Below are 13,113 nucleotides of genomic sequence, written 5' to 3'. Positions count from 1 at the left end.
TAAAGATATGTAATGTTTACAGGACCAGTGTTCGAGTGAGTGAGACTCACCAAACCTTCTCCTGACTGAATCAATGAAAACTCTGAGTCAGAGGGTTCTCTTCAGTTCGTACTCTCAGTCTTCAGGCTGGTTCGCTTGTCGCTGTTCCCTCGTTCTCATTCGTGGCTTCTTTCCCAGCTGTGGGCTTTTCTTCCAATAAATCTCTCACCGCAGGTCTAACTTTAACCAGAGAGATAATGAAGCGCATTAACAATACAAAGGAGAAAAAAATATTTCTGCCCAATTTTTTCAAAAGCGAATCTCACTGAAATTTAAACGCTGAAGACAAATAAAAGAATCTCATTCAACAAATCTGTAATTGTCCCTCACACGTCACAAATCCTAATACGGGATATGAGGGACTCATCATTCAGTCATGATAAGATATCAGAGCAGAATAAAGTGATTCAGTCCATCGAGTCTCCTCCATCATTCAATCATGGCTGATTTTTTTTTCCGCCCCAAAGCCATTTTCCTGCGTCCTCTTATAAAGTGCTGGAAACTCGGTACAGCAGATTGCATCTGTGGAAAAATACACTGTGGAAGACCCAGTATCAGAACTGGGATTATCCAGGATGATGCGTGATATGCTGAACGCTTAATTGCGCAATTTGGCCCAGATCTCATCCTTGCTCATACCTATAATGGGGCAGGTACCACACACAGTGTTCTGAAAAGGTAGTAAAAGTGATTATCGGGGCATGAATAGTGATCTTTCGAGAAACAAAAACGAAAAGCTCTTGAATTTATAGTAAATGGACCTTCTATGTATTCGCTGCTCGACGTTAGTTCTGTATTGTTAAGCACTTGAGCCTCATTGCCTCACAGTACGCTCTCACGGACAAGGCGAAATTATTATTAATTTTTCTTGCATTATTTATTACTATTTCCTGGATACCAGAGAGGCTCCCAGTGAAACTGTTCTGTCCACTCTATTGACTTTTAACATCTCCTCTATAACAGGAAGCACGATAATGTACCATATTCAATCGTGATTAATATGCATAGCATGTAACGTGGTTCGACTCCAATGTTCCCTCTAATTACTATTTTTGCAGCTACGTGGATCAACCATTGCTCTGAGCCGGGAATTTTTACACAGCCTGAAAAAAGCACAACATCATAGATGTGTCCTCTTTTGTAAAATGCATCCATGAATATTTTAGGATGAAGACAAACAAGAGAAAAAACAAGCATTCTTTTGATTTTAATTTCTAAATAAAGTATAGGATAAAAATGCAGTACAACAAAGAAAAACTTTCAGGTTTCATAAACGTTTATCCGGCAGTGTTTAATTCCATCTGCGCTGCAACAAAGGCTCCATTCGCGGGAGCATTTTGGTTCCGCAGACGTGCAGTTTAGAGGGAACAGTGACGGGTCTCTCTCTCCAGATTATCCCCACCTTATAACAGTGTTTTGTCCACTGCCTTGTCAGCGACAGCCTGTTGTTACAAACATGCAAATCGTCAATAATCAGGCCCAGATCTCATCCGTGTTCATATTCGAGATGGGTGAGGTTTGCCTAAATGGGAAATGCACTAAATGGCCGCTTTGTTAGGTACAACTCTATACCAGCTCATTAATACGAATCTGTTAATCGTCTGTTTGCAACTCAAAGCACAAACACATGCAACGGGTTCAGTTGTTATTCAGGCCAAACATCTGAAGAGGAAATAAATGTGATGTAAGTGACGTTGATCGTGGAGTGATGGCTGGTGCCAGACCGGGTGGTCTGAGTGTTACAGAAACTGATCAGCAGCTTGGATTCTCAAGTATAAATCTCTTGGTTTACTGAGAATGGTCCGGAATCAAACCAAAGGAAAATCCAGTGAACAGCGGTTCTAAAGTCCCCGTTAATGAGAGAGCTCAGTGAGATTGGGCAGACTGATTAAATCCGACAGGAAAGCGGCAAGAACTCAAATAACCACGCACTCCAACAGCGGAGTGCAAGAGAGCGTCACTGAGCACCTAACATAGAATGTGGACGGGGTGCAGCCGCAGTAAACCCCGAGCATTCACTCAGTGTCACATCATTAGGTACAGGGGTACATAAAAACGTACCCCCTGAGTGTAGACTTCCATACTTTTATCAACTGTCAGTGAGATTTATTACAGGAATGTTTATCCTAAATATCACTGCTAGATATAATGTTTTTGTTAAAAAAAACACAAACAGAATAAAACACACACATTCGTTAATCCACGCAACCCTAAGGACAATATTGAACTGATAGAAACAATAGCATTACTAGGGTGACCAGTGGGCGTAATAAACCACCATAGCATTTCCCCTATGACCCTGTCCTTACCTGGTGCTGGGCTCCTGATTCTGTTTCCAGCGAATCCGAACATCTGAATTTTATGTCCCTACCAGTAAGTGAACACACCCTGAGCAATGTTCAGTTGATAACACGCTCATAAACCTGAACTTCAGCCCATTCAGCATGTAACGCCACACTCTGTTCCACAACGCTTGTGTTAAACCACATAAAAGCTTAATTTGCATGAACAAGTCACTCTTACAAGCGGTCTGAACCAGAATTAATACTACAGTGCAAGCGGTGCAGTAATTTCCTCTCTCCAGAATACTTGATCTGCTCTGGAGAGGAATCGCAACCCGCATCCTGTTCCGGTTGGGTTGGCGTCGTCACTTCAATTTATTGTACCAGTTAGGGCCAGTTTATTGTCAGATTATAAACTCCAGCGACAGCTCAGGGCAAAGATCGCTGTGGGTCTATTGCACAGAGACAGCAGAAGGAAGGGCGCTCTCAACTCTGATGGAATATTATGTATTTGGAATAATGTTCTCTTTTGAACAGGAGGCATTCCTTTTCTCCAGATTTAACTGCGCCCCCTCTGCCTGGAGCAGACTTCAAGGTCACCCCGTTTATAACGAGCCATCTTTAACAGTAGTCCGCAGTTGGACCATTGCAGTAATGGGCCGACTGGAGAGCAGCTGTCCCGAGATAACTATCTCCCAGAGATAACTACCGGTCAAAGTCCACAGCAAGATATGGACGCCTTTCTCCTTCAGCTTATTGCTCACTTTCTGGAAACAAGTTACCACATCAGAGTAACAATCATATGGAATTATCATCATATCCCGCTGGCGAATTTGCCTGGCAACCCATTTACTTCACACATACATCCACCAGCTTAGCATTTATTTTAAAGGAACTTGTACCGTTCCTCGTCAGAGGACGATGGGTAAATATTATGCATTTGGAATAATGTTCTCTTTTGATCAGCGGACATTCCCTTTCTGCAGATTTAATTGAGCCCCCTTAGCCTGGGCTTGCACTGATTTTAAGTTGGCCCATTTAAAAGCCATCTTTAACAGTTGTCCGCAGTTGTAAACTTCGGGTAATGGGCAAAGGGGAGCGGCTGTGGCGAGATTGCTATCTCCCAGAGGTAACAACCGGTCAAAGTCGACAGCAAGATATGGATTCCCTTCTCCTTCAGTTTATTTTTCACTTACTGGAAGCAAATTGCAGGATCACAGCGCCATCATTTGCATTTTAGACCATTTCCCGCTGCTGAATTTGCCTGATATCGCATTCACTTTGCACGCACGTCAATCGTTTTCAATCAGTGAGCGATGGAAAAACTCGAAACATGAAATTCACGGGGTCTCTTATTTGTCGGAGGTTCTTGCTGGCATATTGAATTAGTAGCAGGATACTCGGCTATTTCTATTCGTAAAAAGAACAAGCAGGATAGAGAGAGGTGAATACGTTGATGTTGGGTACTTTGATTTTCGAAAGGGCTGTGACAAGGTGCCACACTTGAGGCTGTTTAACAAGCTACAAGCCCATGGTATTACAGGAAAGATCCCAGCATTGCTAAATCAGTGCCTGATTGGAAGGAGGTCTTATGGTCTTATAGAAATGCAGCTTCCCCGGAGGTGGAGGAAAGAGGTGGAAGAGCCAGTGGGAAGACATGGTTTGTCAGGGCTGGAGGTGGAGGAAAGAGGTGGAAGAGCCAGTGGGAAGACATGGTTTGTCAGGGCTGGGAGGGGGAGGAAAGAGGTGGAAGAGCCAGTGAGAAGACATGGTTTGTCAGGGCTGGAGGTGGAGGAAAGAGGTGGAAGAGCCAGTGGGAAGACATGGTTTGTCAGGGAGGCTGGAGGAGGAGGAAAGAGGTGGAAGAGCCAGTGGGGAAGACATGGTTTGTCAGGGCTGGAGGTGGAGGAAAGAGGAAAGCCAGTGGGAAGACATGGTTCCATGGCTCAGTGGCCGGTATGGAGGTAGAGCCCGGGGAAAAGCATGTGGGACAGGTCTGAGGGTAGGAAAGAGGTGGAAGAGCCAGTGGGAAGACATGGTTTGTCAGAGCTGGAGGTGGAGGAAAGAGGTGGAAGAGCCAGTGGGAAGACATGGTTTGCCCTGGCTGGAGGTGGAGGAAAGAGTTGGAAGAGCCAGTGGGAAGACATGGTTTGTCAGGGCTGGAGGTGGAGGAAAGAGGTGGAAGAGCCAGTGGGAAGACATGGTTTGTCAGGGCTGGAGTTGGAGGAAAGAGGTGGAAGAGCCAGTGGGAAGACATGGTTTGTCAGGGCTGGAAGTGGAGGAAAGAGGTGGAAGAGCCAGTGGGAAGACATGGTTTGTCAGAGCTGGAGGTGGAGGAAAGAGGTGGAAGAGCCAGTGGGAAGACATGGTTTGCCCTGGCTGGAGGTGGAGGAAAGAGTTGGAAGAGCCAGTGGGAAGACATAGTTTGTCAGGGCTGGAGGTGGAGGAAAGAGGTGGAAGAGCCAGTGGGAAGACATGGTTTGTCAGGGCTGGAGTTGGAGGAAAGAGGTGGAAGAGCCAGTGGGAAGACATGGTTTGTCAGGGCTGGAAGTGGAGGAAAGAGGTGGAAGAGCCAGTGGGAAGACATGGTTTGTCAGGGCTGGAGGTGGAGGAAAGAGGTGGAAGAGCCAGTGGGAAGACATGGTTTGTCAGGGCTGGAGGTGGAGGAAAGAGGTGGAAGAGCCAGTGAGAAGACATGGTTTGTCAGGGCTGGAGGTGGAGGAAAGAGGTGGAAGAGCCAGTGGGAAGACATGGTTTGTCAGGGCTGGAGGTGGAGGAAAGAGGTGGAAGAGCCAGTGGGAAGACATGGTTTGTCAGGGCTGGAGGTGGAGGAAAGAGGTGGAAGAGCCAGTGGGAAGACATGGTTTGTCAGGGCTGGAGGTGGAGGAAAGAGGTGGAAGAGGCAGTGGGAAGACATGGTTTGTCAGGGCTGGAGGGGGAGGAAAGAGGTGGAAGAGCCAGTGGGAAGACATGGTTTGTCAGGGCTGGAGGGGGAGGAAAGAGGTGGAAGAGCCAGTGGGAAGACATGGTTTGTCAGGGCTGGAGGGGGAGGAAAGAGGCGGAAGAGGCAGTGGGAAGACATGGTTTGTCAGGGCTGGAGGGGGAGGAAAGAGGCGGAAGAGGCAGTGGGAAGACACGGTTTGTCAGGGCTGGAGGTGGAGGAAAGAGGTGGAAGAGCCAGTGGGAAGACATGGTTTGTCAGGGCTGGAGGGGGGGGGGAAGAGGTGGAAGAGCCAGTGGGAAGACATGGTTTGTCAGGGCTGGAGGGGGAGGAAAGAGGTGGAAGAGCCAGTGGGAAGACATGGTTTGTCAGGGCTGGAGGTGGAGGAAAGAGGTGGAAGAGCCAGTGGGAAGACATGGTTTGTCAGCTCTGAGAACGAGTTGAATGGACCATAACCTTCAGACTGAATGAGAAAACCATTCTGAGGGAATTGGAAATGTCAGAAGCAGGGGAGATGTGATCACATGTGTTGAGGGCAGGGGTTGTGTCTCCATCTGACCCTCAGTGAGATGGTTCAAGTTACAATGTGCAGGGAAATGTGCAGATGAAAGCACAGTGTTTGGGGCAGGTTTAAATCACTGATTCTGACACAATGAGAGGGTTAGTTTTGCTGTAAGAAAACGACATTAATGGAAGAAGACAAAGGAACTTCATCAATTGCCAGTTGTTTAGCTGAAATGTCCAATCTGAATATGACCTTGACAGAAACAGATATTCGCAGTGGTGACAAAGGGGTGCAGTCCGGTTTATTTCAAATTGGAGAGCGATGTGGAGTTTTGAAATCAATGTCTTGCGGTTAATCGTTAATTTATCGTGTCCGGAGTGGAGGGTCACACAGCACGGGAACAGCCTTTGGCAGGCCTTACCTATTCTGACCATCCACTCACTGTCTACACTGGTCCCATTTATCAGCACTTGGTTCATATCCGACTGTCTCTCGGCAGTTTCAATGCTCATCAGGATTATTCCCTGGATCACGTCTTGAATGACGGATGAATATGAGGTACTAGCCAGTTCTCCCGGAGTTTGCTTGTAGCTAGGCAGGTCACAAGTGTATTGGTCAAGTCCCCAGCAATCTCTTCACTTGCCTCTCTCGGTAACGGGTGGTATATCCCATCAGGGCCTGGAGACTTATACGCCTTAATGCACTCTAAGAGACCCAACACTGTCTCCTCCCTTACTCACAATGCCTGTGTATACTTGTACTCTCCGCACTGATCTCCCTATCCTCCTTGTCTTTCTCCTTGGTAAATATTGATGTAAGTTACTCATTAAGGACCTCACACACATTCTCGAGGGCTCTGTTTGATTCGACCTTCCTGAGCTTTACATACTTTTCCTTGTCCTGCTTGACTAAATTCATCACTTCTCAAGATATTTAAGGTTCTCTGACGCTGCCAATCTTGTCATTTCGTCATACTGGAATATACCCGTCCTATACTCCGTGCAGATGGACTTTAAACACCCTCCACATGTCAGATGTGGACTTGCCAGAAACAGTTGTCTCCCTTTAATTCTCCATAGTTCTTGCTTAGTGAATTAGTAATTTACCCTGATCCAATCCCGCAAAGTCTACACTTTCCTTCTCTATAGCTCTCTTAAACTTACGGAGTTCTGCCCTAACCATTCACCCACCAAATAGTCGGGTATCTAGCTAGCATAATTACCCAACGTCAGTTTCAGTACAGCTCCTGCTTTTGTTGGACTATCTACATTCTGATTTAAAATGAAATCCTAGATAGAAAAAATAGTTGAAGCTAGTGAATCGGGGAGCTTTTAAAAATCAAAAGAAGGCAATTAAAAAAGGAATAAGCAGAGAAAAGGTGAAATATAAAGGCAAGCTAGCTAATAATATAAAATAAGATACCAAAATAATCATAATGAAACACAGTAATCCTGTAAGACGTTGTATTAGTTAATTTTCACCTTAGTTAAAATTCCTAGAAGAATGGGGGTGTTACGAAGGATGAACAACTGTGATGGGCAGAAGGGTGCAGAGTTGCCCATGTCCCCTCCCCTTGGAGAATCACAATCCGTTACTGTTGCTATGCTGCTAATGAGAGAGAGAGAGAGAGAGAGAGAGAGAGAGATGTAAGAGAAAACATGCCGGAATTGGAACATCTGCTACAGATAAGAGAGAGATAAAGCAGGGGAGTGAGACTTGTTGATCCACCATATTATGACTTCTGAAAGACTTATGGCTTCTGAGAGGGTTGTTTATCTTGTACCATTCTGTTCATTAAAATTCCTCAGTGGACAGCCGGAGTGGGTTGGTTTGATGGACACAGCCATTCAAAATTGATGGACAACTGAGACCCCGTGAGAAGGGATAAAAGTGAGGTCTGGGGAGACACCCTTCAGACACACCAGGAGACACACTATTGAGCGCTGCTTGAGTGTTGGAACCCACGTGAAGGTGTGGGGCATCGGAGACCGAACAAAGGGATCGGTCAGTTTAACTCACAGTGTTATAGCAGGGCCGGTGGGGGATGTGTGTGTGTCCACTCATGCCAGAGTGACGAGTCCACCACAGAAGAACGGTCTAGCTGAAGGACAGAGGGGTCATACCTAAATGGCCACAACACCACGACGGATCAAGAACGTAAAGGAAGGTTTGCCTGCCTGTAGCTGTTACATCTTGCTCGCTCTCTCTCTCCCTCTCTCCAACAATTACAACACAACGACCAACATCTACCTCAGCACGTATGAACTGAACTGAACTTTATATTCACATATGACAATTCATTATCCCCTAGACATCGATAGAGCTTGTGTATTATTGATTATTATTATACCCACACTTTTAGGTTTAGTATTGCTAACGTGTATTATCTATATATATTTGCACTGTTGATATTGATTTGTATATTTTACTAATAAACACTGTTTGAAAATAGTACCAGCAGACTCCAACGGATTCTTCTATCTCTGCTAGTCAGACACCCAGTTACGGGGGTATGTAACAGGTGAAGGAACCAAAGAGTGAGAGTGAGAGTGAGAGGGAGAGAGAGAGAGGAGAGAGAGAGAGAGAGAGAGAGAGAGAGCGAGAGAGAGAGAGAGGAGAGAGAGAGAGAGAGAGAGAGAGAGAGAGATGAGAGGAGAGAGAGAGAGAGAGAGAGAGAGAGGAGAGAGAGAGAGAGAGAGAGAGATTGTCGACGTCCCTGTCAGGATGCGCCAGGATACTTTATTTCTCATCACATTTCCCACTGCTTTCAGCAAACTACTACGGGTACAATGAAGTACATTGTTATTTAAGAAAAAACTGCAATGTATACACCACCCTGTAACCTTAGGTCATATCGAATTCTTCTCAATCACTGAATAAAAGCCAAGATCACAGACTTTTCCTCACAGGACACCTCACACGGTGCAGATGTCTCTCTGTTAAACCTTCTTTTGATCTCCCACCTACCCACACACTTCTGACAGAAGGGAATCAACACTGCAGGCGGAGATCCACAACAAGCTTCAGCAACCGATTCTATAATGGAACCATCACATCTTTACACACCTCCCCGCTCCCACCCCGCCCCCCATAAACTGCAGTGTGAGTAGTTCTCATAATTTTGCTCTCTCCCAGTAGCTACCTACCGAAATGTCGTAAAGGGTAGACAGATAGTTTCGATCCCACGTGCGATGGAATGAACAAAGCCAATCCTCAGTTCCCACGGACGGGGATCGGTAAAGCCCCGAGTGTGGACGGATCGACTTCCCGCTGTTGCAAGCGGTAGCCCGGGGACAGTTCCGAGATGCGGGAAGCTCGCACCTCCCGAGCCTTTGCTGATGATTCGGAGCTGGGTTGAAAGAGCGGCGTTTCCGATAACACCTCCAACTACAACGGTTTCCCGCGGGACATGCACAGGAAGTCGATGTATTCAATTAGCTGAAGGGAATTATTAATTCTTTCAAAAGCGATTCGCTGCAGTTCAATTGTTGAACAACCGAATAAGTTCTCAGTCTCATTTCAGTGGCTAACTGCCTTTGTGATGTTTATATTTCAGTAAGAAAAAGCTTCTTACCTTGTACCGCGGCTCCAGATTCTGTTACCAACCTGTCCCAGTGAGGCTGTGTTACGGGTTCTGTAAATATTGAACACACCCTGGTTAATGTTCAGTCAGCTCCTGGTGATAATCATTAACTAAACCCACAGCGTTATCAGCGGTTCTCTCCGCGTCCTGTTCCTTAGCACAGGGTACGTTCTGTCTCCAAACAAACATCACCATGGAGATGAAATGTGATCTCAGTGATTTTGAGAGTGGAATGTTTGTCGGTGCCAGACGGTGCAGTTTTTATAGACAATAGACAATAGGTGCAGTAGTAGGCCGTTCGGCCCTTCGAGCCTGCACTGCCATTCAATGTGATCATGGCTGATCATCCACAATCATTACCCCGTTCCTGCTTCTTCTCTCCCCATATTCCTTGACTCCGCTATTTTTAAGGAGCTCTATCTAACTCTTTCTTGAAAGCATCCAGAGACTTGGCCTCTCTCTCTTCTGCTCTCTGTTCTGAGGCAGAGCATTCCATAGTTCCACCACTCTCTGGGTGAAAAAGTTTTTTCCTCTGCTCTGTTCTAAATGGCCCTACCCCTTATTCTTAAACTGTGGCCTCTGGTTCTGGGCTCCAGACGGTGCCTGGTTTCAGATCCTCACACAACAGGAACTATTTTGTCCACGTCCTGATCAAACTCCGTGGGATACTTTATGTCTCATCGAAGTTCCCACTCATTTTACCAAATTTTCCTTTTTTCCGCGGATACAATCAAGTACATTGTGTTAGGTACCCCGTAACTGGGTGTCTTACCAGCAAAGATAGAAGTATCCTTTGGAGTCTGGTACTATTTTCAAAACAGTGTTTATTAGTAAAATATACAAATCAATATCAACAATGCAAATATACAGATAATACACGTTAGCAATACTAAACCTAAAAGTGTGGGGTATAATAATCAATAATAAACAAAACTCTATCGATGTCTAGGGGATAATGAATTGTCATTTGTGAATATAAAGTTCAGTTCTGTTCATACAGGCTGAGGTAGTTGTTAGTCGATGTGTTGTAATTGTTGGAGAGAGAGAGAGAGAGAGGAGGAGAGAGAGGAGAGAGAGAGGAGAGAGAGAGAGGAGAGAGAGAGAGAGAGAGGAGAGAGAGAGAGAGAGAGGAGATGAGAGAGAGAGAGAGAGAGAGAGCGATCAAACAGAGACGGTCAGTCAAACCTTCCTTTACGTTCTTGATCCGTCGATGTGTTGTTGTGGCCATCAGGTATGACCCCCCCTCTGTCCTTTAGCTAGACCGTTCTTCCGTGGTGGACTCGTCACCCCAGGCAAGGGTGGACCACACACACACGAGCCCCCACCGGCCTCGCTATAAATACTGTGAGTTAAAATTGACCGATCCTTCGTTCGGTCTCCGATGTCCCACATTTTCTCGTGGTTCCAACACTTAAGCAGTGCTCACTAGTGTGTCTCCTGGTGTGTCTGAGGGGTGTCTCCCCAGACCTCACTTTTATCCCTACTCACGGGGTCTCAGGTGTCAATCAGTTTTGAATGGCTTGGTCCATCAAACCAGCCCACTCCGGCCTCCAATGAGGAATTTTAATGAACAGAATAGTACCAAGTAAACAGCCCTCTCCGGAGCCGTAAGTCTTACAGGAGTCATAATATGGTGGAACAACAAGTCTCCTTCTCCCTGTGTTATCTCTCCCTTATCTGAAGCAAATGTTCCAGTCCCAGTATGTTTTTGTTCCATTTCTTTCTCTCTCATTAGCAGCATGGCAACAGTAACGGTTTGTAATTCTCCCAGGGGAGGGGACATGGGGAACCCTGCACCCTTCTGCCCATCAGAGCTGTTCATCCTTCGTAACAATTGTTATTTTTTTCTTAAATGTAATGACTCCCCTGTTTTAAATCACACCACAAGTCAAGATCACAACATATTCCTCATAGAAAAGCTCACGGGGGCAGATATCTGTCTAGTAAACCTTCTTTTGATTTCCCACCTACCCACTCACATCTGACAGAAGGGAAACAACACTGCAGACGGTGATCCATAACAGGTTTCACCAACCGACTATATAATGGAACCATCAACCCCTTACACCGCCTTCCCCCACGACCACCCCCCGCCCCGGCTGTAATCTCCAGTATGGGTGGTTCCATACATTTGATCACGAACCGCAATGACGTCTAGGATGGAGAGATAGTGTCGATCCCGCCAGTGAAGGAATAAGCAAAGCCAATCCTCAGTTCCCTCGGTCGGGGATCGGTAAAGCCCCGAGTGTGGACGGACCGGCTTCCTGTTACTGCACGCGGTAGCCCGGGGACAGTTCCGAGATGCGGGAAGCTCGCACCTCCCGAGCCTTTGCTGATGATTCAGAGCTGGGTTGAAAGTGCGGCGATGCCAATAACACTATCGAAGGCCTCGGTTTCCCGCGGGCCCTGCACAGGAAGTCGATGCGTTCAATTTGCTGAAGGGAATTATTAATTCTTTCAAAAGCGATTCGCTACAGTTCTAATGTCGATCAACACAATACGTTATCAATCCCATCCAAGTGCTAAATATCTTTGTGATGTTTATATTTCAGTATATAGAGCTTCTTACCGTGTACCGTGGCTCCAGGTTCTGTTACCACCCTGACCGAGTGAGGCTGTGTTCCGGGTTCTGTAAGTAATGAACACACCCTGGTCAATGTTCAGTCAGCTCCTGGTGATAATCATTAACTAAACCCACAGCGTTACCAGCGGTTCTCTCCGCGTCCTGTTCCTTAGCACAGGGTACGTTCTGTCTCCAAACAACATCACCATGGAGATGAAATGTGATCTCAGTGATTTTGAGAGTGGAATGTTTGTCGGTGCCAGACAGTGCAGTTTTATAGACAATAGACAATAGGTGCAGGAGTAGGCCGTTCGGCCCTTCGAGCCTGCACTGCCATTCAGTGTGATCATGGCTGATCATCCACAATCATTACCCCGTTCCTGCTTTCTCCCTATATTCCTTAACTCCGCTCTTTTTAAGAGCTCTATCTAACTCTTTCTTGAAAGCATCCAGAGAACTGGCCTCCACTGCCTTCTGAGGCATAGCGTTCCATAGATCCACAACTCTCTGGGTGAAATAGTTTTTGCTCAACTCTGTTCTATATGGCCTACCCCTTATTCTTAAACTGTGGCCTCTGGTTCTGGGCTCCAGACGGTGCCTGGTTTCAGATCCTCACACAACCGGAACTATTTTGTCCACGTCCCTATCAAACTCGGTGGGATACTTTATGTCTCATGGAGGTTTTAAAACCCTTCGCTTTAATCTTAATGACGTCAGCCAGGGAATTCCGTTCATCTGCAATGGATCATATTGACAGATTCCTGAACTGCACAGGTTACCACGACTTCACGCAAACAATATTCTATAGATTCGGGTATTTCATGAACGAAAGCAAACCTTCACCATCGAGCGTGAGGATGAACAATTAATTTTATTGCATTTCTGGAACATGACTGAAATCACTGGCAGGCCTTCCTCCTTCAAAGTGACCCCCCACGTCAACATAAAGTGAACAGAACGATCACGTCAGCTGGTGGCGCATCACTGACCTCCAGAATAGTTTTTTTCTCTTTAAGCAATTTCTCTCACTTTAACTGAAACTGGTTGATATGCATCAAGCCCGGACCTCTCTGACCCTGTAACTCAGTAACTCTTTCTCTGAAGCTTTCTGCTCCTTTTGGGGCCGTTTGTGTTCTCCTCCTGACCTCTCTCGCTCGGCGTCAGCTCTTTGCCGATATTCCAGGACTTCCTGTTGTAACC

The 13,113-nt window shown here is 46.2% G+C and overlaps 1 long non-coding RNA gene across 1 annotated transcript; it reads right to left on the bottom strand.

Annotated features, from left to right (window-relative positions):
• Positions 1–173: 173 nt before the first annotated feature.
• On the bottom strand, positions 174–11,970 carry LOC140721637 (uncharacterized). The gene is made up of 3 exons (XR_012097419.1): positions 11,920–11,970; positions 9,342–9,401; positions 174–219 (listed from the first exon to the last, which is right to left on the bottom strand). It is a non-coding gene; the product is annotated as an uncharacterized lncRNA (long non-coding RNA).
• Between the last annotated feature and the right edge of the window lie 1,143 nt (positions 11,971–13,113).

The sequence above is a fragment of the Hemitrygon akajei genome, unplaced genomic scaffold (genome assembly GCF_048418815.1).
Source record: "Hemitrygon akajei unplaced genomic scaffold, sHemAka1.3 Scf000058, whole genome shotgun sequence".
NCBI classification, from domain to species: Eukaryota; Metazoa; Chordata; class Chondrichthyes; order Myliobatiformes; family Dasyatidae; genus Hemitrygon; species Hemitrygon akajei.
Note: the sequence above shows the minus strand (reverse complement) of the source record. Positions and strands in the feature narration are given on the sequence as shown.